Source organism: Armigeres subalbatus, chromosome 2 (genome assembly GCF_024139115.2).
Source record: "Armigeres subalbatus isolate Guangzhou_Male chromosome 2, GZ_Asu_2, whole genome shotgun sequence".
NCBI lineage: Eukaryota > Metazoa > Arthropoda > Insecta > Diptera > Culicidae > Armigeres > Armigeres subalbatus.
In genome coordinates, this window is record NC_085140.1 from 393372697 (window position 1) to 393399161 (window position 26465).

General features: G+C 40.4%; 1 protein-coding gene across 16 annotated transcripts in view; it reads left to right on the forward strand.

The window, feature by feature from the left end:
* Positions 1-26465, forward strand: part of LOC134213208 (1-phosphatidylinositol 4,5-bisphosphate phosphodiesterase classes I and II) — a 262306-nt gene that overhangs the window by 197585 nt on the left and 38256 nt on the right. The window lies entirely within an intron of this gene.

The following is a 26465-nucleotide window of genomic DNA, read 5'->3' on the forward strand; positions in this document are numbered from 1 at the left end:
GATGGTTAAACTGCGCCCAAAACTATCCGTCATCAACAATGTTCGGTACCGACGACCGCCGCGGTACGACCTAGAGCGACTGAAGCAACCTGAGGTCGCCACTGCATACGCGCAGCATCTCGAGGCAGCGTTGCCGGAAGAGGGTGAGCTCGATGGGGCCCCTCTTCAGGACTGCTGGAGTACAGTTAAAGCAGCCATTAACGACGCAGCGGAGAACAACGTCGGGTATATGGGTCGAAGTCGACGGAACGATTGGTTCGACGAAGAGTGCAAACAGATTCTGGAGGAGAAGGACGCAGCGCGGGCGGTCGCGCTGCAGCAAGGTACCCGGCAGAACGTGGAACGTTATAGACGGAAGCGGAGACAGCAGACCCGCCTTTTTCAGGAGAAGAAAGTGCGAGGAGATGGAACAGCTGTGCCGTTCTCAAGAAACACGCAAGTTCTATCAGAAGCTCAACGCATCCCGCAAAGGCTTCATGCCGCGAGCCGAAATGTGCCGGGATAAGGATGGGAGCATCTTGACGGACGAACGTGTGGTGATCGAAAGGTGGAAGCAGCACTACGAGGAACATCTGAATGGCGCTGAGAGTACTGGCAGTGAAAGTCAAGGCAGCGGAGGAGATGACTACGTCAGTTCAGCGGACGATGGAAGCCAACCAGCCCCCACCTTGAGGGAAGTTAAGGATGCCATTCAACAGCTTAAGACCAATAAAGCAGCTAGTAAGGATGGTATCGGAGCTGAGCTCATCAAGATGGGCCCGGAAAAGCTGGCCACTTGCCTGCACAAACTGATAGTCAGAATCTGGGAAACCGAACAGCTACCGGAGGAGTGGAAGGAAGGGGTTATATGCCCCATCTACAAGAAAGGCGACAAACTGGAGTGTGAGAACTTGCCGCCTACAAAGTGATATCCCAGATCATCTTCCGTCGTCTGTCACCATTAGTGAACGAGTTCGTGGGAAGTTATCAAGCCGGCTTCGTTGACGGCCGCTCGACAACGGACCAGATCTTTACTGTACGGCAAATCCTTCAAAAATGCCGTGAATACCAGGTCCCAACGCACCATCTGTTCGTTGATTTCAAGGCGGCATACGACAGTATAGACCGCGTAGAGCTATGGAAAATTATGGACGAGAACAGCTTCCCTGGGAAGCTTACCAGACTGATCAAAGCAACGGTGGATGGTGTGCAAAACTGTGTGAAGATTTCGGGCGAACACTCCAGTTCGTTCGAATCGCGCCGGGGACTAAGACAAGGTGATGGACTTTCGTGCCTGTTGTTCAACATTGCGCTAGAAGGTGTCATGCGGAGAGCCGGGTGTAACAGCCGGGGTACGATTTTCAACAGATCCAGTCAATTTATTTGCTTCGCGGATGACATGGACATTGTCGGCCGAACATTTGCAAAGGTGGCAGAACTGTACACCCGCCTGAAACGTGAAGCAACAAAAGTTGGACTGGAGGTGAATGCGTCAAAGACAAAGTACATGCTTGTGGGCGGAACCGAGCGCGACAGGGCCCGCCTTGGAAGCAGTGTTACGATAGACGGGGATACCTTCGAGGTGGTCGAGGAATTCGTCTACCTCGGATCCTTGCTAACGGCTGACAACAACGTTAGTCGTGAAATACGAAGGCGCATCATCTGTGGAAGTCGGGCCTACTACGGGCTCCAGAAGAAACTGCGGTCGAAAAAGATTCGCCACCGCACCAAATGTGTCATGTACAAGACGCTTATAAGACCGGTTGTCCTCTACGGACATGAAACATGGACAATGCTCGAGGAGGACTTGCAAGCACTCGGAGTATTCGAGAGACGGGTGCTTAGGACCATCTTGGGCGGTGTGCAAGAAGACGGTGTGTGGCGGCGAAGAATGAACCATGAGCTCGCCCAACTCTACGGCGAACCCAGTATCCAGAAGGTAGCTAAAGCCGGAAGGGTACGATGGGCAGGACATGTTGCAAGAATACCGGACAGCAACCCTGCAAAGATGGAGTTCGCTTCCGATCCGGCAGGTACGAGACGGCGTGGAGCGCAGCGAGCGAGATGGGCAGACCAGATGCAGAACGACTTGGCGAGAGTGGGGCGTATCCGAGGATGGAGAGATGCGGCCTCGAACCGTGCATTGTGGCGTCAAATTGTTGATTCAGTGTTATCTGTTTAGATGTTAACTAAATAAATGAATGATGCCGAAAACCAGCTAACAAACGTCATTTTTGCTGAAATATCAGTTTTTTACTTTGCTGACGCACGGCTGTGCGGATTTTTGCCGAGCTGCAGAAATGAAAACTAAGTGTGCAGGGCCATGAAGCCCCCGTATATAAATTTAAAAGATTTTTATAACCATAGTCTCAAATTGATTTCATCCAATCGACACAAAATGTTGAAGCTCATCATATAAACTTTTACACCGTGTCCAACATATTCTCGTACACTTTTTTTTTATCCCGTCGTAGTCGTCAAGTTTATTGCGAGCGCGACAAGCCACCGTTTGTTTTTATCGAGAAAAGTGTTAATGTTAACGCTATCTGTTGTTAAATAGAAGTGTGAAGTGTCTACTTTAGCTAAATTCATAGCCGTAGTAGTATTTACGTGCATGTAATGGAATTTAAAAATGTCTGAAACAGCTCAAAAAGATTTAAGGCAGTATTATTACGAAACGCATGCTGTAATTAAGTCATACAATATTAGCTTTCAATATAAACAATAACCATTAAAATCCGAATGAAGGTTGTGAAATAATCGAAGTTATATGTCATAATGCCATTTAAGCGTAGTCCATGTTTTAGATGAAGATTTTTGTCTTAAATTTTAGCTCTTTAGCTTCCAATATCGACCCTGGGCGTTACGATTTCCTCAATATGAATATAACTGATAAGCAATTGTTTATTTGAATTACAATATTGCATCCGGGAATGTAAACGACATTGCGTTGCATACACTTGGTTTTTAATGATTACATTATCCCTTCTGCTTCTGCAATTAAATGTTGACAATATATGATCCGCGAGTGGTGTACTACTGGGGCTTAACATCACCGCTTTCACTGAGCAGATACCATCCTTATTATGATTCCACAACATTACTTCTACAATAATACGGACGAGATGGAAGGCAGTGAACAGTCAACTAATAACAAAGTAGCATAAAGTGTATACAGTTGAATACATACTTATGTCGTTTTCATTTTTGCGGTGTAGCTACACTCGTGCTACACTTTTGCACCGAAAATGTTCGTTTTTGATTTTCGTGCTACACCAGTGTAGCATTTTTCTTGCACTGAAACAAGCAGTGTAGCACTAGAAAAAATCAGAGTGTGCCGTGTAGTGTAGTTTGTTGTCAAGTTTCTCTCGTTGTTATTGTTTTCTTTTTAAAGGTATCCAACAGGTATCCATAACAAACAAACCCAACTGCACTCAAAACGTTCGTTTTTGCCGTGCAAAATGCTGCACTAAACGGTGTTGCTACACCTCAAAAACGAAAACGACATTAGTTGATGCCGCTTCTGTTACCGCACTTCCTTGTTGATGGTTATACAGCTACAGCACATTGTAATGGTTTCCATTTCTACAAGTCAGTCTTATGAAGGATTGTTCATGTAATAGACAGAACATCCAGCGGCATCTTTGATTCAATTGATCTCAAACCCATATGAGTTGAAAAAAAAAAGAAAAAATTAGAACAATAAAGCCTGTCCACGTTAAATTTCGAACACTGTGACAATGTCCAATTGATTTGTAACCATTTCATCACTTTGGATAGGAATGAAAACACGCTGAACGAATCACATAAAGCGGAGAGATTGAGCTGTCATATAATTTGATCTTCTCAGTGGTTTGTGAAATTTTTTAAAAATCGCGTTATATGATGGGTGTCCGAAATCTAACGTGGACAGGCTTTATTATTATTTTTTAAATTGATAAAGAGACACACAAGTTGCAGATCTCTGTAAAATTGTTCAACTGCAGAACTGTTTGTATGCGATATACAAATGCAAATTTTAAGAATGCAATCATAGTAATTAAAAAATTTATACACAATGCAAATATGCACAAAATAGTTCAAAAAATATTACTGGTTCTACTGCCAAAACTAAAAAAATACAGGCGTTGTCTACACAAATCAAATGTGCAAGCTCCAACAAGCTTTTTCTTTTGAGCTTTTGCGAACCCAATTAATTAGCTTATAAACGAACCTCAACTAAATGCGCTTCCACCTCCATTATTGTTATCGAGAAATTTATCAACAACAATGCAACTCTATGTCTTAATAAGTTTACAATGCTCTGAAAACTCAGATGTGAGTATGTACATTATGTGGATGATTTTGATTTGAAAAAGGTATTGGAAGCAGCCAGATAGGGGCCCGCGACTTCGTGGAAGGCCACGAACACGTTGGCTGCACGCGGTGGAATCGGACCTGGGGACGCTGAACGTTCGGGTAAACTGGAGGAACATCGCCCAAGACCGATGATTATGGAGCTCTACAATACGCCAGGTGCATCGACGACAGCTGCCCAAGCCACGACGTCAAAATCATCATAGGAGATTTGAACGCTCGGGTTGGCCAAGAGGGTGGAGCAGCATCTCGAGGCAGCGTTGCCGGAAAAGGGTGAGCTCGATGGGGCCCCTCTTGAGGACTGCTGGAATACAGTTAAAGCAGCCATTAACGACGCAGCGGAGAACAACAGCGGGTATGTGGGACGAAGTCGACGGAAGGATTGGTTCGACGAAGAGTGCAGACAGATTCTGGAGGAGAAGGAGGCAGCGCGGGCGGTCGCGCTGCAGCAAGGTACCCGGCAGAACGCGGAACGTTATAGACGGAAGCGGAGACAACAGACCCGCCTTTTTCAGTAGAAGAAACGCCGCCAGGAAGAGGCGGAGTGCGAGGAGATGGAACAGCTGTGCCGTTCTCATGAAACACGCAAGTTCTAACAGAAGCTCAACGCATCCCGTAAAGGCTTCGTTCCGCGAGCCGAAATGTGCCGGAATAAGGATGGGAGCATCTTGACGGACGAACGTGTGGTGATCGAAAGGTGGAAGCAGCACTACGAGGAACATTTGAATGGCGCTGAGAGTACAGGCAGTGAAAGTCAAGGAAGCGGAGGAGATGACTACGTCAGTTAAGCGGACGATGGAAGTCAACCAGCCCCCACCTTGAGGGAAGTTAAGGATGCCATCCAACAGCTAAAGACCAATAAATCAGCTGGTAAGGATGGTGTCGGAGCGGAGCTCATCAAGATGGGCCCGGAACTGGCCTGCACAAATTGATAGTCAGAATCTGGGAATCTGAACATCTGAACCGGAGGAGTGGAAGGAAAGGGTTATATGCCCCATCTACAAGAAAAGCGACAAGCTGGAGTGTGAGAACTTTCAAGTGATCACCATACTTAATGCCGCCTACAAAGTGATATCCCAGATCATATTCCGTCGTCTGTCACCATTAGTGAATGAGTTCGTGGGAAGCTATCAAGCCGGCTTCGTTGACGGCCGCTCGACAACGGACCAGATCTTTACTGTACGGCAAATCCTTCAAAAATACCGTGAATACCAGGCCCCAACGCATCACCTGTTCGTTGAATTCAAGGCGGCATACGACAGTATAGACCGCGTAGAGCTATGGAAATTTCCCTGGGAAGCTGACCAGACTGATCAAAGCAACGGTGGATGGTGTGCAAAACTGTGTGAAGATTTCGGGCGAACACTCCAGTTTGTTCGAATCGTGCCGGGGACAGGTTATGGACTTTCGTGCCTGCTGTTCAACATTGCGCTAGAAGGTGTCATGCGGAGAGTAGGGTGTAACAGCTGGTGTACGATTTTCAACAGATCCAGTCAATTTATTTGTTTCGCGGATGACATGGACATTGTCGGCCGAACATTTGCAAAGGTGGCAGAACTATACACCCTCCTGAAACGTGAAGCAACAAAAGTTGGACTGGTGGTGAATGCGTCAAAGACGTCAATTCACGTCAAAGTACATGCTTGTGGGCGGAACCGAGCGCGACAGGACCCGTCTGGGAAGCAGTGTTACGATAGACGGGGATACCTTCGAGGTGGTCGAGGAATTCGTCTACCTCGGATCCTTGCTAACGGCTGATAACAATGTCAGTCGTGAAATACGAAGGCGCATCATCTGTGGAAGTCGGGCCTACTACGGGCTCCAGAAGAAACTGCGGTCAAAAAAGATTCGCAACCGCACCAAATGTGCCATGTACAAGACGCTAATAAGACCGGTTGTCCTCTACGGACATGAAACATGGACAATGCTCGAGGAGGACTTGCAAGCACTCGGAGTATTCGAGAGACGGGTGCTTTGGTGGTGTGCAAGAAGACGTTGTGTGGCGGCGAAGGGTGAACCACGAGCTCGCCCAACTCTAAAGCGAACCCAGTATTCAGAAGGTAGCTAAAGCCGGAAGGGTACGATGGGCAGGACATGTTGCAAGAATGTCGGACAGCAACCCCGCAAAGATGGTGTTCGCTTCCGATCCGGCAGGTACAAGACGGCGTGAAGCACAGCGAGCGAGATGGGCAGACCAGGTGCAAAACGACTTGGCGAGCGTGGGGCATATCCGAGGATGGAGAGATGCGGCCTCGAACCGTGTATTGTGGCGTCGAATTGTTGATTCAGTGTTATCTGTTTAGATGTAGACTAAATAAATAAATGAATGAGTCAACGCTGTAGCCAACCAGGTATTGGAGGTAACCACTTTCCCTTCGATGGGACTCGAACCCGCGACCCTCAGTATTGAGAGTCGTGGGTTCGAGTCCTATCGAAGGGAAAGGGGTTATCTCCAATACATTTTTCAAATCAAAATCTTCCACATAATTTACATATTCATATCTGAGTTTTTAGAACATTGTAAATTACTGTCCAAGTCGGGTGGTTTAATACCCGGAACATAAGCAGTTAACTTTGATTGAACTAAATAAGTTGACAAAAATAACAACCCTTAAGCTCCTCTGGACTGAAATCGAGGGAATCGAACCCGCCACCTAAGGTTTGGTAATGCCGTGCCTCTACCGACTAGTCTATCTGAGGTCTCAAATGAAGCACGGTTCACAAATTTTGGCAATTTTTAACCTCCACCAGTCCACCACCACTACCCCTTGGATCGTATATTATTCGTATGGATCATCACGCTCCTCGGAAGCGTGACGCACTTCATACTCGGATCCTAGTAAAAGCAGAGCAATGCAAATTTGAAATACAGCATGACGACTACATTTCGGTTTTTCAATCTTATGTAAAGGACATGTATGCTGCTTTGGGCGACATTGTGACCTGTCAAATGGAACAGGAACAGACAGTCATAAATGGTTTCGTTTCTCAGTTCAGTATGCCAAAATGTTGGGATCCGTCCCCGTCACATACAACTCCAATCGCGTGCCTGCCTTTTTGCCCTTACTCAAGAGCCAACAACGGGAGACGAAGTAATCATGAAAGTTAATCTTCTTCCGTATTGCTGGAGCATTTCTTCAAGGGAATTTAAATTTATGCAAGACAGTCGACAGTTGATGTGTCTTTTAAAAAATAATGCGAATACATATATGAGGAATTCCTTCTCGCAATTAATGTCCAATAAACGTCTAGGAACACCATTTTTGTTCTTTTTACTTGAATAAAAAAAATCTCGCCAAATTGCTCTTAAGGAGTGATTTGTGAATTGATGTGATATTATCATATTATATACCCTTATATGGAAGTGAAGTGTCGTACAAAATAATATAGTATAAAGGGTTAAATGTCCGACCGTTGTGGCATGTCTTAGTGTTGCGCTTGCGGTAATGTTTAAATAGTCCATCCTGGATATAATAGCATCAAAAACAATTGTGGATCCGCCAAAACTCTTCAAATCAACCACTAGAACACCTTTTAGGGTAAATCACTACTTGGGCCTATGGACCAGACTCCCGGCTCACTGCACACAAAACTAATGACTTATACTGTTTGGAAGCCGTAGGTTATGATTGATAATTTTTAAAAAGTCTCCCATTTATCATTCACAATACTCAATATATTTCAACCACTTGTTTTACTCCTAATTGATCCAATTGAAGAAAATAAAAATGTAGATTTCAAAATTTTGCTCTCCGTTGCCACACCACTGAGCCGGAGTGATTCTTTCCACTTTTACAAAACGGTATCATCAAATAAACACCTACCTGAAAATCATCACAGTGCTCGATACAATCATTGCTTCAAGCTTTTAATCACCACACTATAATGCTAAACACACGCACTTCAATCTTATCACAATAACGTATCACTAGAACTTATATAAACATATTAGAATACATTTGAAAATGTATTCTCAAACCGAACAAAAAATCACCTCCGCCCAAGAACTTCTAGCCGCACCGTGCTATGAAAATGATTCTTCATCGTTAATAGGAAAACTGTTTAATACGTTGACGCTTTCTTGTTATTTATTATTCTCTCGATTTCAAAAGGTGAAAAATATTGTTTTTAAGTGGTTGGAATAAATTTGGATGAGTAAATATATCTTCTCAACCAAATAAAAATGATTACGAATAATACCATCTGGCATCTTGTTGTCGTGGAACGTGCATATTTTTGTTTACGTCGCATTTTCTACCGTCCCGAGAGAGAATGAGAGAAAAATGTTGAGAGATTGAGTGAAATTTTGCTTAGGCCGGGAACTGTTTTTATGTATGCCGGAATGGCAATCGCTATGACTGAAATTAGTTCTGCAACTCGTTAATTTAAATCAAATTAAAGCTTTTTTGAACGATATTTAGCACGAATAGCTATTATTTAAGCAGAGTGAACCTCATTGCAGTATTATACAGCCCACAAAATTCAGGAAAAATTGCTTCCTGTCATAAATATCAATTAAATAATGCAGTCGTACGCATGTTAGGCCGGGAATGGGGTAAGAAACCCTATTTGCCAAAATTCCGTTCAAAATGATGAAAAATCAACTTCAGGAACTTTTTTGATTCTGATTGATTCTGACCTTGATTTTTTGAATGGCAATTGTGCTCTTAATTCAAACTATTTTGGTCAACTAATGCACCCAACAGAAAGAATAGATTGCGATCTATCTGGTAGTAACGTCAGTTGAACGAATTATGCTGAATAGAGAGAGTATGAGTCGTTTCAAAATTCAAGGTCAAATATAGTTACGCCTATTGTTGTGGTATCGCTCTTCATTAGAAATACATACAATATCGCAATAGGACTGACCTTCCAAAAATATCGCAACGATAGGCAACTGCGTCCTATTATTGCGATGCGGTAGTTTGTTTTTATTGTGATAAAAACAAAACAACATAAGTTCAGTACAATTGACGTAATATTTACGAAACTAGAGTTAACGAGCATCCTATTCAACTACTGCAATGTGAAAAAAGATAAGCAGGTCATTTTTGAAGAATCTTCGAAATCAATGTTGTTTTGACGCGGCGCTTAAGCCCTCCATAATAGGTCGTTTTACCCTAGTGGCCAGTTTTGTTTTCATTTGTGTCTTTTGTTTTAGATCAGCGGTAAGAATCTCAGTTACTAAGCATACCATGCTGAAGTTGGGAGATACGTATTTCGACGTCAACAGTAATGCCGTCTTCACTGTCTTGTACTTGACTCGACTTCCAAGTCTCGTTGGATAAACGTACAACTCGTGCTGAAAAAATCATCTTTTTGCAACTAGTTGCACAAACTACTATTTTCAACGATTGATTCAAAACCAATTCAGGGGTCGCTCCAAATGAATTTTCTATAAGAACATTGAAAAGGAATTTTATTATGCGTTTCGCAAGGAATTGCTAAGTATTATTCAAACTTTGTTTCTCTTTAAGAACAAAATCAATCCCCCACAATTAATTTTCTCGAAATTGAACATCCAATGGCTCACCACCAGCCCTCGACTGACAAACAATTCCTCCGGGATGCATTAGCAATCAGCGAAAAGATGGAACGGCAAGTAAGACGAACCAACAAGCCAGTTGCCTCGAAATGCTCCCTTAACCGTTTACCACATCCATAACAAATTCCTTAACCCACTGCTGTACTGTACTGCCATGGCCAGGATGCGGCTGTTGTGCGAAGCAAACTGGAAGCCAAAGCGTAGCACACCAGCAGCCAGCGGAAACTATCGCTCCCCTGATGCTTATATTAAACTTTTTCATCTGTACCATCTGGGTGAGTATATCCCATCGGATGTACATCAGAATAAGAAGCCTGTATGAGAGTGATATCTGCCGTAGTCGGTCAATGTTGGTAGTTCAAATGAGTATTTGATAAATTTGATCGTAGTGTTTTGAATAAACTACTGCTTCTTTTAGCATTGTTGCATCGTTTTCATAATGGAATCCATTTCATAATTGATTGCCCCTTGGTTTTATTCACATCCTTATTACAGTATTTCTATCAATAATAGACGTGCTAATGAATGGAATATTATTCAACATAAACATAATAATACATGACATATTTTTCAACACTAACTCTGTATGAGTTTGTATAATATGAAAAAGGACATGAAATTTATTGTATTTAGCATCGACTGTCACAATGCTTTTTTCAGGTACATACTGTAGCTATTCCTCAGAGACTTACCTTGCGTGAGTGTTATCAATAGTTCTGCCGAAGAACCAACTGGAACGAGCAAAACCAATAAGAATGACAACTTATCGTTGTCGTTATCACTCTCAAAAAGTCGTTCTTAAGTTACTGAAACTGTTTCGCCCCGCAATCAAGAAGATGGGAATCAACAATACAGCAAAGCCCTAAGGGTTTGTATAAAAGTAACTTGGCTGAAGTCTGGCGGATTAAACAACCCATCTGGACTGTCATATTTGGAAATTATTCAAGTGTGATGTCACATACGAGATGTGAAGGTACTACTAATTTGATGAAATCTTATATTTGAAGAATAAAACAAGCTCAAAAGCTTGCTACCACTTCGATCGGTCTCCTATCTGCCAGACTATAGTGAAGTGACTATAGCTTATACTCGATACGTTGCTCTCCGCCGGCAAAGAACGATGAAGGCTCTTGACGATGTATGGCTGTACGGTAATGGTATGGGCGAACAATTTGAAGGGAAGTGAGAGGCGAGTGCCACCATTATACGAATAAGCATACACCGGATATCAAACCAAACCAATGTCAAAGGTAGGAACGTAGAAGGACAATTTATTTGGGGCAGGAAATGGAAGTGAAGCAACACTTGAAACGGAGAATAATTGAATTTCTCATCCGAGTGGAGAGGAAGAAACACTCTGGTGCTTGAGCTTCGAACTAGACTCAACAGTCATGACGGGCTGAGAGTTTTACTGCAACACTACGTGAAATCATCGAATTAACTTGAACTTCAAGTGTTTATGATCTTTGCTTTTAAAAGCTTGGCTATATCCTTGTTGAAAAATTGGGAAAACAAATGTAGAAGAATTAACACAGCTTCGGGCAGTGGTTATACAGTTTGAATAGGTTTTCAAGAAAATTATTTAGCTCTTTTTTAGTGGAATGTTTTCACTGACATAAGACAAGTTTAGTACAATTGCATTAAATTCCACCACTTCTTATTACTTTTACATATGCGTATTTCGACATCAACTGTATGGTCGTCTTCAGTGTCTCGTACTTGACTAGACTTAGGTTTTCAAATGATTTCAATAAATGCATAATATAACTGAGCTTTTTGAATTAACTGAAGCATATTGTCAGATTCTCTGTATGTGAAACACCGTGCGACTGTTGTAATGTTCCCAAATGGGTGCTTGCACAAAACTTCACGCGGAGAATCACCGTCAAAAGATACGTCCGCGCCAAACGATACACCGCAAGGCTATTCACCCATAAGAATCAAGTAAATGGAGTGCAGAAAGCGCGGTACAGCCACGATATCTTCTTCTTCTTCTTATTGGCATTACATCCCCACACTGGGACAGAGCCGCCTCGCAGCTTAGTGCCAAGTTACCATTTTTGCATTCGTATATCAGGAGGCTAACACGATGATTACTTTATGCCCAGGGAAGTCGAGACAATTTCCAATTCGAAAATTGCCTAGACCGGCTCGGGAATCGAACCCAGCCACCCTCAGCATGGTTTTGCTTTGTAGCCGCGCGTCTTACCGCACGGCTAAGGAGGGCCCCTTACAGCCACGATATATAACAAAAACATTATTTTCGTACGGCCGAGTTGCCGAATAATATGCAATTAATTGTAGAACATGCGTAGAAAAGTAACACTCTTCAAATGATTTAGCCAAGCAAGTCTTTGGCACAGCAGAGTTTGATTAATTCACACTCTATATAAATCCGCCCAGCCCGTTGTTGGGGGCATAGAATGTGAAGCTCTCGATAATAAACAATGTGGGCTCGCTTGACTGTGGATATACTACAGTAAAACACATGTGACGATTGGGCAAATCTAGCATCCGAAAGATATTCAATTTGCAAAAAAAGAGCTATCCGCGGTGAAGGTTGGTACTCGGATTCTGATGTTTTTTTTTCCGCAAACAGGACCTTTAAGTGATCTTGTTGTGTAGAGATTACGCCTATCTAGAGAGTAGAAGGTATATGGTTCGAGTCCCTCCAAGATACGTGGATTCTTTTTCGCAAATTTCATATCAATTTGTCCATTTCGAAACAGATGCTGTGCATATGCACAGCCGAGATATTCATAACTTCAACTTTTTGCGTACATTGTCACAATAGTCGATCTTCCTCTATTTTCGTGCGAGTGGCAACCAAGGGTTGTGATAACCGCCACAGCCATCCCCACGCCAACACCCGCCTCGGTGGCCCACAGGGTGTGACAATAGAATCAGAGGTATTATAACGCTAGTGAGACTCTGATATCTCATGCAGATTTTGTGATTAAAATAATTCATCCATAGTAGCCCGGATTTTGCATTAGGAGTTCGATCTGTACCTTGAATGTCAAATCTATTGTTTGGGTTTGCTTGTTCTCATGTACGAAGATTGAGCTACTGTGATCAAAAACAATGATAATACGTAGGGTAAAAGACCCAATAGTGGAGGCACTAAGCGCGTTCCACCACTGCTTCTTCGCTTACACCACATCTATATTTCATGTCGCTTACCTTAAGTACTTATTCAACAGCTCATCAATTATATAATGAACGAAAAGTATTCCAAACGCTGCAGAAACCATTATTGTTACCTAAAATGATACCTCCAATTATTGGTGCAGTGTTCCAATAGTTGCGGTATTTTTAAATTTGTGTTCCTATAGTTGCGAATCCCATTGTTTTCTTATGGGACTCGCAACTACTGGAACACTACCGCAACTATTGGTGCAAAGCCGAGAAAAATCTAAGGTAATTTAGTGATAGTTCACCGATTTGGAGGGATTTTCTTGTCTGTTTTCTTTTATTTCGAATATCGACAGGTCAACAAATTGATAGACAATATGGGTTGCTGCGTTAAATACGTAGATTTTGTTAAAGTAACATTACCGCAACTATAGGAACACCCACGACTATCGGATCATTTGCCCTACCGCCTTGAACAAAACATGTTTAGAATTGTAGCTGGTCGTAGAGAGTAGATGCATAAGTATTAGATTGCTAATGTCGTTCCTGTTCGCGTGACTAATATCTAGGTCACGTTGATCTGGCAGCCAAAGTACCGGTACTACATGTGTCAAACCAATGTTGATGATGAAACAAAGCATGCACTACAACATGATGCATAATAAACGGTCAAGTTATGCTTGTGGAAGCATATTTTGGCAAAATGCTTTTAATGACTACAGCGCCACTAGCGTTCTAGTACTTATGCTTCTATTTCATAGAGCGAAGTTGTATGAATCTAAGAAGAAAGTTTGTCATTTTTGTCACAAAGAGGGCCATTTTAGAGGGGATTGTAAACTGTTTCTTCAAGGAAATAAGTTTGATCTGAAGGAGAAAAGCAATCACCGGGCAAATATCGCTACAACATCAAGAGAAGCTTGTTTTGGAGTTGAAGTAGCTGAAAATTGTACAGAAGAGCTCTGGTATCTTGATTCTGGTTCAACTTCGCACATGACGCAAGACGCCAAGATTCTCGATCGTCTGGATACAAGGCGCAAGCATAGTATCGGTTTGGCTGATGGAAATCAAATTGAAGCTTGTGGTGTCGGAAACGGACAGTTTTATGCGAAAGATGGAAATGGAAATGCAACGAAAGTTACTTTGAAGGAAGTTTATCATGTTCCAATGCTGAAGTCAAACCTACTCTCGATTAGCAAGATCACCGACGACAATTATGTTTGATGTTCGAAAAACACGGATGTAAGATAATGAAAAACGAAGAAATAATTGTAACTGGCACTCGCAATGGAAATTTGTATTATTTGGATCCGATGATTGTACACCAAACGATGATGTCGAAAGAAGTCCATTCAAAACAATGTCTACACCTTTGGCATGATAGGCTTGGACATCGCAATTCGGAGATCATCAAGAAGATTGTGCGTGAAAATATTGGTACTGGAATTCAGATGTAAGAGTGTGATGATCGAAGTACTTGTGGAGTTTGTTATGAAGGAAAAATGAGCAGATTGAAATTTCCCAGACATTCCGATACCAAAACTCATTATGTTGGAGACTGAAGTAACTGAGTAAAACTGAAAGGAAGAATAGGTACCTGAATGAGATGTTAAGATGTTTGCTGGTTGACTCCGGGCTGTCGAAACGATATTGGGGTGAGGCAGTGATGACTACGAATTATCTGCTGAATTTATTGCCATCGTCAACATTGGATAGGACACCATTTGAAATTTGGACCGGGAACAAGCCAAACTATTCTCATTTGCGCTTTTTTGGGAGTGAAGCCTATGTACATATTCCCAAGGAGAAAAGAAAGAAATTGGACAAAAAGGCAGAGAAACTAATCTTCGTTTGTCATAAGACGAATTTGTCTTCGTTGGTTATGCTTAAGGAAAAAGGCTTATCGCTTCCTGGATCTGAATGATAACACCGTACGAATCAGCCGTGATGCTAAGTTTTTGGAGAAGCTGGCCAATCAACCTGCGAAAAAAATTCATTGGAAGAATTCACTGTTGGTTTGGAATGTAATGATAAGGAATCAAATCAAATTGAATTAATTTCTGATGACGATGATGATACTGATCTCGATCAAGGTAACGACAGTTTCAAGAGTTTACCCGAAATTGTAGAACTAGATGACAGAGACAATCAAGAAGATGGGCAACAATTTCCTAGAAGATTAACACGAGCTACTAAAGGTAAATTACCGTCGAAATTGACACAGGAAGCACTAATTGCAAAAGGTTTTACCGAAATGGACGATCCGTTAAATTTGAAAGAAGCCCTGGAATCGCCGGAAGAACTCCAATGGCAGGCCGCTATGATAGATGAGCTTGAATCCCATAAAGAAAATGGAACGTGGAAATTGACACCGTTACCAAAAGGAAGCAAATGTATTGGATGCAAATGGGTATTTCGGAAGAAATTCAATGCAGCTGGTGAGGTGACAAAATACAAAGCACGTTTGGTTGCACAAGGATTTACTCAGCGATATGGTGAAGATTACCAAGAAATATTTGCCCCTGTCATGAACAATTCCACGATGAGAACATTTCTGGCTGTGGCAAGCAAATGCAAGCTGATACTTAAACAATTGGATGTCAAGACAGTTTATTGCAAGAAGAAATGTATATGGGGCAGCCTCCAGGGCATATTGTGAAGGGACAAGAACAACTGGTATGCAGGTTGAGGAGGAGTATATATGGGCTCAAGCAATCTGCAAGATGCTGGAATAAGCGACTTCGAGATGTTCTGCTCAAAATCGGTTTCCAACAAAGTGAAACTGATTCCTGTTTATACAAGAAAGGAATCGGCAAGTAAATTATCTACCTCGTAGTATACGTTGATGACATCTTAATTGGAGCAGAAACTGAAGATGAAATCCAAGCTGTCCTTACGCATCCAAGAAAGTTTTTCAAGCTTACTGATCTTGGAGACCTGATATATTTCTTTGGACTAGAAGTGAAACGACATGAAGGTAACTATAGTTTATCACTCAGGGGATATATCGAACGGTTAGCAGAAAGATTTGGAATGAAAAATTCCAAAGGTGCAAATACCCCTATGGAAAGCGGTTCTATTAAGAATTCAGACGAAACTAAAACTTTGGGAAATAACGTTAGCTTCCGGAGTTTAGTAGGAGCTCTTCTATACGTAGCATCAAGTGCACGACCGGACATCGCTGTATGCGCATCGATCCTTGGAAGAAAGGTTACATCACCCACAGAAGCAGACTGGATTGCCGCTAAGCGAGTTGTGCGATACCTTTTGAAAACGAAAGAATTCAAACTTCATTGATGTATTCAGATGCGGATTTTGCAGGAGACATTCAAACACGGAAATCTACCACTGGTTTCGTTGGCTTGTACGAAGGAGGAGCTATTTTATGGGCAAGCAGATTACAAAATAATGTTACTCTTTCATCTATGAAAGCGACGGATTCGCTTCAAGTGAAACTTGTCAAGAAATTTTCTGGCTACGGAATTTATTAGAAGTTTTTGGAGAAGGACAAAAAATGGCTAACAAAAGTTTTAGACGATAACCAAAGCTGCTTGAGTTTTATCAACTCGGAGCGAACAAATAGAAGATCGAAACATATTGAAACAAGACAGCATTATGTTAAGGAGTTGTCAGAGTGCAATGTAATCAAGCTGGAATATTGTCCATCCGAAGAAATGATCGAAGATGCTCTAACAATGCCTCTAGATGCTGTGAAGTTACGAAAATTCACCACTATGATGGGATTATACTAATTTTAGGATAATTTCTTTGAGGAGGAGTATTGAGCTATAAGAAACAACGATACGATCAAAGATAGCGGCGAACACCCTAGTAACTTACTTGGTGGTGAAAAATAACAATTGCGCTCATTCTCTAACAAACCATCACGAAATACAGACGTTAATTTAATTGTTATTACTTCGCGTAGCTTATTTAACCAAGAATTTTTCCCTTGGTGTGGTGTTTGGTTTTCAACTCGTTTGATCTGATTCATTACATTGATCGTGTCTTGTTACAGTTACGCCATTGTATCATGCAGCGGAAAGAACTCAGGTCATCTGGTGTAACAATCTACAATTGGTCGGGGTTCAGCCAACCCACATCAAGCGGCTTTTCGACTGACTTGTGATATTTTGTTCGTGTAAAGTGAAAACGAAAATCATTCCATATGAATTCTTACCCACATTTATTGTAGGATGTCCTCTGCTATGGTGTTGAGGAGTAACCGATAAGATTTGTGTTCAATTGAAGCTGCTAAACGAAAGCTTGGACAGAAAAATGGGAAAAATTGTATTGATACTTGGTGCGATTTGGCAGAACCCTGGCCAATCGTAAAAAGATTAGCGTGAGTGCATAAAAAATTGTGAAGTAAACTTCACGTAAAAAAAAACATTATTGTTTATTGTTAAATTTTCTAATACTTTTTTGCCAAAGTAGAGACTTAACATTAGCTTATGAAATTTATTAGCTTTTTGGTATGACACCATTCGTTAGGTGGCATAATGGTTTTTTGCCATAACTTATAAGGTTTTTTTACGTGTTGATTCCTGAAAAAAGTTTTGAACAAATTACTGAAATGACACGCAGATGACATTTTACAGCATCACAGTAACGCAGACAATATTTAATTATATGACAATATGGCATAATTTGCTTCCATGAGTCGATATAGAGTCATAGAACAACGACTCATGGAGGTTTGACTGTAATACATCATTTTGGATAGTGCCAACGTAAGCTACAAGAAAATTCCAGGAGTATCCCTAACGGAGTCCGAGGTTAACATTTAGGAAATATGTATCGAAAGTTTTATATTTGTGTTGTTTGTGGCATGAAGAGGGATTTATCTCGCCTGGTCGCGGGCAAGATCAACACATCCGATCCTGGAAATGTCGGTTGTATTTCCGAGCATTTTCTTGTCTGCATTAATATTTGCAGCATATCATAAATATGACACAAGTATTAAAACGGCCAGGCCCACCGTGCAGGCTTGAATTTGGGAGATAATCCATAACTCCCCGACAATCAGATTATTTAGTAATAAATAATATGATCAATGAAGAGTTTTGAATCTACAAAAGGAAGAAACGGGGACAGCCGTACCAACCGTTTCACATTCAGGGGGAAAGATGATTGACAAATCATTGGGAGTGAATTGCTAAGAAGATTAATGTACACTCCTTGGGTCCTCGACGTCTTAGGATGGGACACCGTTTTTAGTCTAGTGTCTTGGCTTATACACTGATGGGCGGAAGCATTCACATACATTTATATAGATTACTGGCAGGCCCTCCTTAGCCGTGCGGTAAGACGCGCGGCTACAAAGCAATAGCATGCTGAGGGTGGTTGGGTTCGATTCCCGGTGCCGGTCTAATTCCATCCGATTTCCAAATTCCTGCAATGCGGGAGGCGATTCGTTGTCCGAGATCTTCTTGAGTTGGAAATGCTGCTTGTGAAGTGGCCATATGTCACGGTGTCTCTGTGAGAAAATATTATTTCATGAAAATCAGTATCTCTGAAATATCCACTACGCGAAAGTAAGAACTCTCCTTTCTCATGTCATGTCAATCAAAATGTTCTATCGGGGGATCTAGAACAAATTTTTGTATTCAGTATTTTTAGTGTAACTTACAAATCTTAACCCTGAAAGGCGCAAGGTGATTTTTTTAGAAATCTTTCGAAATATTTTTAACGTAAACCATTGAAATCATTAACATTAAACGTATTTTCGGTTTGTTATTTTAAAACAACATTGCGCATTTAAGGGTTAAATGAATAATCCCTTCAAAAATGTATGAAAAAATGACCTTTGAACACTTTGGAAATGGACTTACGTGTAAGAGCGAAACATATACTTTTGTATAGTGCGTGTTTTAGAGATACTCATTTTTTAAATGAGTACTTTCGGCCAGACACCGCATTGTGTGTAGGCGGACACCACCCCGTCATCTGCCATCACAACTAGTTTAGAGAGTGTGCCGTCATGGATAATGAATACTGTTCTGATATTTGCAAAGAGTCGACGCAAAAACAGCATTTCATGAGCCCATCAGCTGCATACTGCATTGGATCCAGAAGATGAGTCGGCCACTTATCGCCCAAATCGCATGCATTCAAAGGTTTTTTTTTCATTTTAGCTTGTCCAGAAACTTCGAATCAACTTGACTATCTTTGGAAAGGGTTTGCAACCAAATCAGAAATGTGGCACATACCTAACACTCTGGCCCACGTAGAGGTGAACCAGCCAAGGGCTGAATACGTATTTAATAAAGAAAAAAAAAATCTGACCCATGATCCAATAGCGTAAAGCAATCGATCAGAAACGATTTTGGCCTTTTTTACGAGAAATCCAGAGCTACTTTGATTAAGCAAGTGGACGATGCTGAGAAAACGACCTCACCTGAAGATCGAAAGCTTCTATGGTTGATTTTTTTCTGATTTATCGATTAAGGAACATCTCGTGAAGAGATTGCAGCAGAGCAAAACGCTTGCGTTACCGGTCGACGTCAAAAATTTTTCAAGCAATCTGTAAAGAATTCTCCTACCATGAATCTAGAGGAATTAAGAGCAAGTACTTGACACTGATTTTCAGCGCTCTTGGGATCATTCGTTCAGCCTCGGGCGAATCAGAGAGGGCATTCTCAGAAGGTGGCAACATAGCCAGTTTGCCCAGTTTGTCCAGCTTGCACAGCTCAAAAAGAGATTATTTTTAAATTTGAAGTTTGCCAACAAATATTGGTTTTCACCCAAACGTCCAAATCAAAAGATTTGTTTTTGTTATTTTTGAAACTTTCACAAATACCGGTATTTTACCGGTATTACCGGTATTGACTCCACCAAATACCGAATACCGGTAATTATCACAAATGGCTAATACCGACCATCCTAGTTCCTATAAAGATTATTATTTGTTGAAATCATGTGGTGAAATTAAATAGGATAGTGCTAACTCGTATTAATACAAGTAAAGAATTTTCCTTCAAAAGAGTTTCTCGTTGAATCACATATAAAAACAAAATAATTTCCCTAATGATACTGCTTTCCTAACTTTTCATCGTTGATGTGATTTTTAAAAATATTGAGAAATATTCGCTCTAAAAGTTCCATATTCCGCTGGAAATCCGACAGAATGTTTGTTTTAAATACTAAAGAATTTTTGCTGCAAATTCGATTAGTGGTCACAGACTACTACCTGTGAACGAAGACGAGATTCACTCTGTTTCAAGTAAATATCATCAGGAAAATTGAAAGTATTTCCACAGGAAATTTAGAAGAATTTCCCTGGAATTCCGAAAGCATTGCATCTGGAGACAAAAAAATTTCAAGCGGAAATTTAAAAGAACACTTCCCAAAATTTAAACAGAATTTCTCCTGGAAAATTAAGAACGCTTTCTGAAAATTCGAAAATATTTTCACGTTGATATTGAAAATAGAAAGATAGTCTTCGGAACTTCTCTGATACGTTGAATAAAAACTCCCCAGGAATTCAGAAAGTTTTTGTATGAAATCAATTGAATTTCTTCTGGAAAGGGGCAGCAGGTACTATGTCCAAGGGCTTGACGACCCCTCCCCATGGTCACTGCGAGTTATGGGGCCTGTCTAGGATGTGGTGGGGTTTGACAGTGGGCTCTGTTAAACCTCTACAAAAAGCTGCATGTTTATATAAGCAGGCCCTATCAAACACAGTCAACACATGAACGTTTATGATGTCGTGTAGGATGCTGAAGTGCAAGCGATAGAGGTACTTTTCCACACAACATGTATGTATATCGTCTTCAATTTAGCATCTTGTATTGCACCATGTGCGATTTTATGTTGTCTGGGAAGCGACCGTGTGCCGCTCAAAGCGCACAAGCCCAACACGAGTACCAACCGGCACATCAGGATTAATACCAGTGAGATCCTGATTACGGTATACTGGTCACATCAAGCGACACACACGCGCGCGAAAGTAATGCAAAATAAACGACCTGTAAAATAAACGTAAATTTACATTCTTATTTAACCTCAAATAGAGATCAAATAAGGGTTGCTGAATGACATCAACTTTCCGATTACTATCAATGTGGTTAAACACTAAACAGCCGTGAATATTACTTTATTTTCAATTTTAATCTTTTTTTCTTTTTTACTTTCCTTACATTAAAGAAATGATGACGCGGGCGCCTGATTCGAAATTCAAATGAACAATCTCTTACTTTGAGCGATTGATTGTTTATTCTCGCGAAGAATGAACAATTGAACAAATGAAGGAAATGCTAATACTGCTGTGTTGTTGCATAGGTCACATCACATCACTTTCCATGGTGAATCCCGAACTATGTTACTGATTACCCCACCCAACCAACACTACTTCCTTCCCGTGGTAATTGTGGAGATGCAGAGGTATTCTCGGTCTCTAGTAGCAACAATTACCACACACTCACATTCCTTCCCTTTCCCAACTGACTGTAAGGTCTTGGCCGGCGCCGTTATTGATCAACATTTGCGAGCTGCTGAAAAGTGCATTTCGAGAATTGTTGGTAAATTCCAACCACTATTCACTTGGATCGTAGTGCAATTTGCACCATTTCTGATCAATCATGGAGTAGCAACCATTGATATGTACAGTCAGTCTAAGCAAAGGTAAGCTAATAAATCAATTGAATTTCTTCTGGATATTCGGTATATTTTGTTTTGGACATTAAGTATAAATTGCCTTGGAAATTCTATGAAATTCATTTTGTAAATAAGGAAGAAAAAACAGAAGAGTGCAAGACATGATCACAAGGTAGGCGTTGGATAACGTAAGGATATTATTGTAACACAATACGCATTGTTGTTTATTATGGTTATAATTTGGGTTGAAATCTGAGAGAGAGAAGCCTGCTCGCTGACAGATCGTTTTTTTCGCCATTTCTTCTTCTTCTTATCTTTGTGTGAAACCCGTGGAAGCTCAACAAATCGAAATAACATTTCGTAACGTCAGAAGTAACATTTTTCATTCCAATGAAAACTTGTTTGAATTAGCTGTTTTTAACCCTTCCGTTACCAGCCCCCCTTTTGAAAACGAAAATAAAATTCTTTTTGGCTGTAATATTTTTGTCTTTTAACATTTTTCATCACAACTTTCACCAAAAGAAGCCTGTATTCGATATTCCGGATTCTCCACCGGAACCTGTTACGGGGTCACTTTACAGAAATAGGCAAATACAATCATGCGACACGGTAGCATTATACGGCCATGAAACATGAACGGTAGAGGAAGCTGCTCGAAGAGCTTGCAGAGTATTTGAGCGTAAGATGTTGCGAGCAATACCCTGCGGTAAAAAGTGAAGGGCATCGGCGGTGTCGCCTGAATCAAGAGTTGTATAAGTTTTTGCCTTTCTCGTACAACTAAGTTGTACCGAAAGGCTATCATTTCACTCCAAAATCGAACTTTTGATAGAAGTCCCGGAGACCCATAGTGTTATATACCATTCGACTCAGCTCGATGAGCTGAACAAATGTCTGTTTGTCCGTGTGTGCGTATGTGTGTGTGTATGTGTGTGCGTGTGTGTGTGCACAAAATGCCATAAAAAACATTGGCCAAATTTTCACATAGAAACTCTTAACCGTTTTTCTTGCAACAAGTTGCATCCGACAGAGACTAAAACGCTGTTGATCACTATTGAATTTCATAATAATTGCAAATTGCAAAAAATAGATAATATTAAAATAGTGAGAGACATAGTCACATAGAACAATAATGTGTTATGAAAAATGCCTTGCATCTATGAATATTTTATCCGTGGCTTCCCGTTAAGAGTTTCATCGTACTATAAAGATGCTCGTGTTGCACGCATTTAGGCGTAAGTTTGCTTTTCGTTCAGTTTCATAGTACTATGAAATTGTCCGAAAGTCAAAGATTCGAACATAGAAAATTCGAGAAACTTTTGGCAGCGCCATCTGTCATCTACTAGTGTAAATTTTCTATCATAACATTAGACGGTGCAACTGTTTTGCCTTTCTTGTACATCATCGAGGTGTAAGCGTAAAGGCTACATTTATTACCTTTTTGCGCGAGAAAGGCGCCATCACCGCTAGGTGGATTAATCTGGGTTTTTTTTTAACTAATTTTATTTGCTAATTATCTAATACATGCATTCATCTCTTAGACTAGGTGTTCCGTGTTTTCTTAACACTATCATCCTTATTTGCTATGTTACTTTTTAGTTATTATTAATACATTTCAATTGCCTCTGGCAGTTAGGATTTTTCTAAACTAAACCTAACCTAATTCATACTAAGGGTACAAGCAGCTAATCGTTGCAATAGAGGATTGCAACGATTTTTGTCTAAAATTGGAAATTATTTTGTTGGATATTTGTTGCAATGACTCAATATTAGAAATTCTATGAAGTTCATTAGTACTATACCACGGAGGCAACTTCAGAATCATTTTCAAAATTTTATTTTGAATCCTCTGAAGTGCCTTCTTTCTGGTATTGCAGCAACTGGTCCATATTGACACACATGTTGTATGGCTGTTCTAAAAATATGTTTGTAAATCAAAAGTTTGTTCTTAAGGCAAAGTTTCGATTTTCTTTTTATAAGTGGTTATAGACACTTAATATATTTGTTACATTTGGCTTGAAGGCCTTCAATGTGATTTTTAAAAGTTAATTTTTGGTCCTGCAGAAGTCCTAAATTTTTGGCTTCGCTAGACCAATTAATTGGAAACCCATTCATAGTGACAATATGTCTGCTAGAAGGTTTCAAATAAGAAGCTCTCGGCTTATGTGGGAAAATTATAAGCTGAGTTTTGGAAGCATTCGGGGAAATTTTCCATTTTTGCAAGTAAGTGGAGAAAATATCCAAACTTTTTTGCAATCTACTTCAAATGACACGAAGGCTTCGCCATTTGGCTGAGAGGCCCGTGTCATCTGCAAACAAAGATTTTTGACACCCTGGTTGTACATATGGGCCCCAGTATGCTGCCTTGGGGGACACCAGCCCTTACAGGTAATCTATCAGATTTGGAATTCTGATAGTTTACCTGCAGTGAGCGATCTGATAAATAATTTTGGATCAGTTTAATAATGTCCAGAGGAAAATTAAAATTCATCAATTTTACAATCAAACCTTCATGCCAAACACTGTCAAATGCTTTCTCTATATCAAGAAAAGCAACTCCAGTCGAATATCCTTCAGATTTGTTGAGCCGAATTAAATTCGTAGCTCATGAATGGTTGAATGCCCATGGCGAAAACCAAATTGCTCATCAGCAAAAATAGAATTGTCATTAATATGAACCATCATTCTATTTAAAATAATCTTTTCAAACAGTTTGCTTATTGAAGAAAGCAAACTGATTGGGCGATAACTAGAAGCCTCAGCTGGATTTTTGTCCGGTTTCAAAATTCGAACAACTTTGGCGTTTTTCCATTTATGTGGGAAGTATGCCAATTGAAAACATTTGTTAAATAAATTAACCAAAGAGGATAAAGAGCTCTCAGGAATTTTTTTGATAAGTATGTAGAAAATACCATCATCACCCGGTGCTTTCATATTTTCAAATTTTCTAGTAATAGATCTCACTTCATCCAAATTAGTTCCCAACGAAGGGTCATCTTGATTGAGAATGTCTGCGAAGCTCCGTGTGACCTGATCCTAAATTGGACTAGTGAGACCTAGACTAAAATTATGGGCACTCTCGAACTGCTGAGCAAGTTTTTGAGCCTTTGCGCCATTTGTTAATACAATTTTGTTTCCCTCTTTAAGCGCTGGAATTGGCTTTTGAGGTTTTCTTATAATTTTCGTTAATTTCCAAAAGGATTTCGAACTGGGATCCAACTTCGAGACATTATTCTCAAAGTTGGTATTTCTCAGAATAGCGAAACGTTTTTTAATTTCATTTTGCAAATCTCGCCAAATAACTTTCAACGCAGGATCGCGAGTTCTTTAGTATTGCCTTCTTCTCACATTTTTAAGACGGATCAGTAGCTGAAGATCGTCGTCAATAATAATGGAGTTGAATTTAATTTCACATTTAGGAATTGCAATGCCTCTGGCTTCGACAATTAAATTTGTCAAAGATACGAGAGCATTATCAATATCACTTTTGGTATCGAGAGGAATATCAACATCAAAATTCCTATCAATATACGTTTTATATAAATCTACGATAATTAAAAGTAGCTGATTGGATTATAAATGGCTTCTTGTGAGATTTCAAACGTCACAGGAAGATGATCAGAGTCAAAGTCAGCATGAGTTACCAATTGGCCACACAGCTGACTTGAATCCGTTAAAACCAAATCAATTGTCGAAGGATTTCGAGTGGATGAAAAACAAGTTGGGCCATTGGGATATTGAATAGTATAATATCCAGCAGAACAATCTTCAAATAAAATGTTGCCGTTGGAATTGCTTTGAGCATTATTCCATGAACGGTGTTTGGCATTAAAGTCACCAATTACGAAGAATTTTGATTTGTTGCGAGTCAGAATTTGAAGATCAGCTTTCAACAAATTCTTTTGCTGCCCATTGCATTGAAAAGGCAAGTAGGCTGCATAAAAGAGAATTGTCCAAAATTTGTTTCATCAGAAACTCCCAAGGTTTCGAAAACTTTGGTTTCAAACGAAGAACATAATTTATGTTTGATACGTCTATTAATGACAATGGCGACCCCACCACAGGCGCTGTCAAGACGATCATTTCGGTAAATAAAATAATTTGGATCTCTTTTGATGAAAAGACCAGGTTTTAAATATGTTTCAGTTATAATGGCAATGTGCACATTATGAACTGATAGGAAGTTGAATAATTCATCTTCCTTACCCTTTAAAGAACGGGCATTCCAATTTAAAATTTTCAAAGAATTATTTGGATCCATTAAAACGAAGTCCAATAACAATTCTCTGAGTAAATTTGATACCAATCTGAACTGCTTCAGTTTTGGTATTTGCTTTGAACATTGCATCAATCATGTGATGCAATTGTTCATTAAGAGTTATATAAGTGATGATTGTAGTTAAGCTTATACAATACGGCAGACTACGTTGGCTGGGCACGTTGTTCGTCTGCCGAAAAAGCAACAACAGAAGATGGTATTCAGAAGAGAACCCGGAAGACGCCGTAGGCTTCGTGGTAGGCCACACCAAGCACATGAGGCCTTTTTTACTTGAAGAAAACCTGAGAGCAATGAACGTCAGTGAAAGCGATTGTCTCAGGATCAAAAGCAGTGGAGAAAGAAACTTCATTTTGAGTAGGCTCATCCAGGAAGCCCATCAAGTAGCTAGTAAACAACATCAGGAAAATATATTAAGCTCGTTTAGTGGAATGTATTAAACCGTCTAAGACGAATTAAGTACTGTCCATTTAATTCCACCAGTTAATTTTCGTTATCTTTGCAGATACGTATTTCGACCACAACTGTGTGGTCGTCTTCAGTGTCTTGTAGTCGAGTCAAGTACAAGACACTGAAGACGAC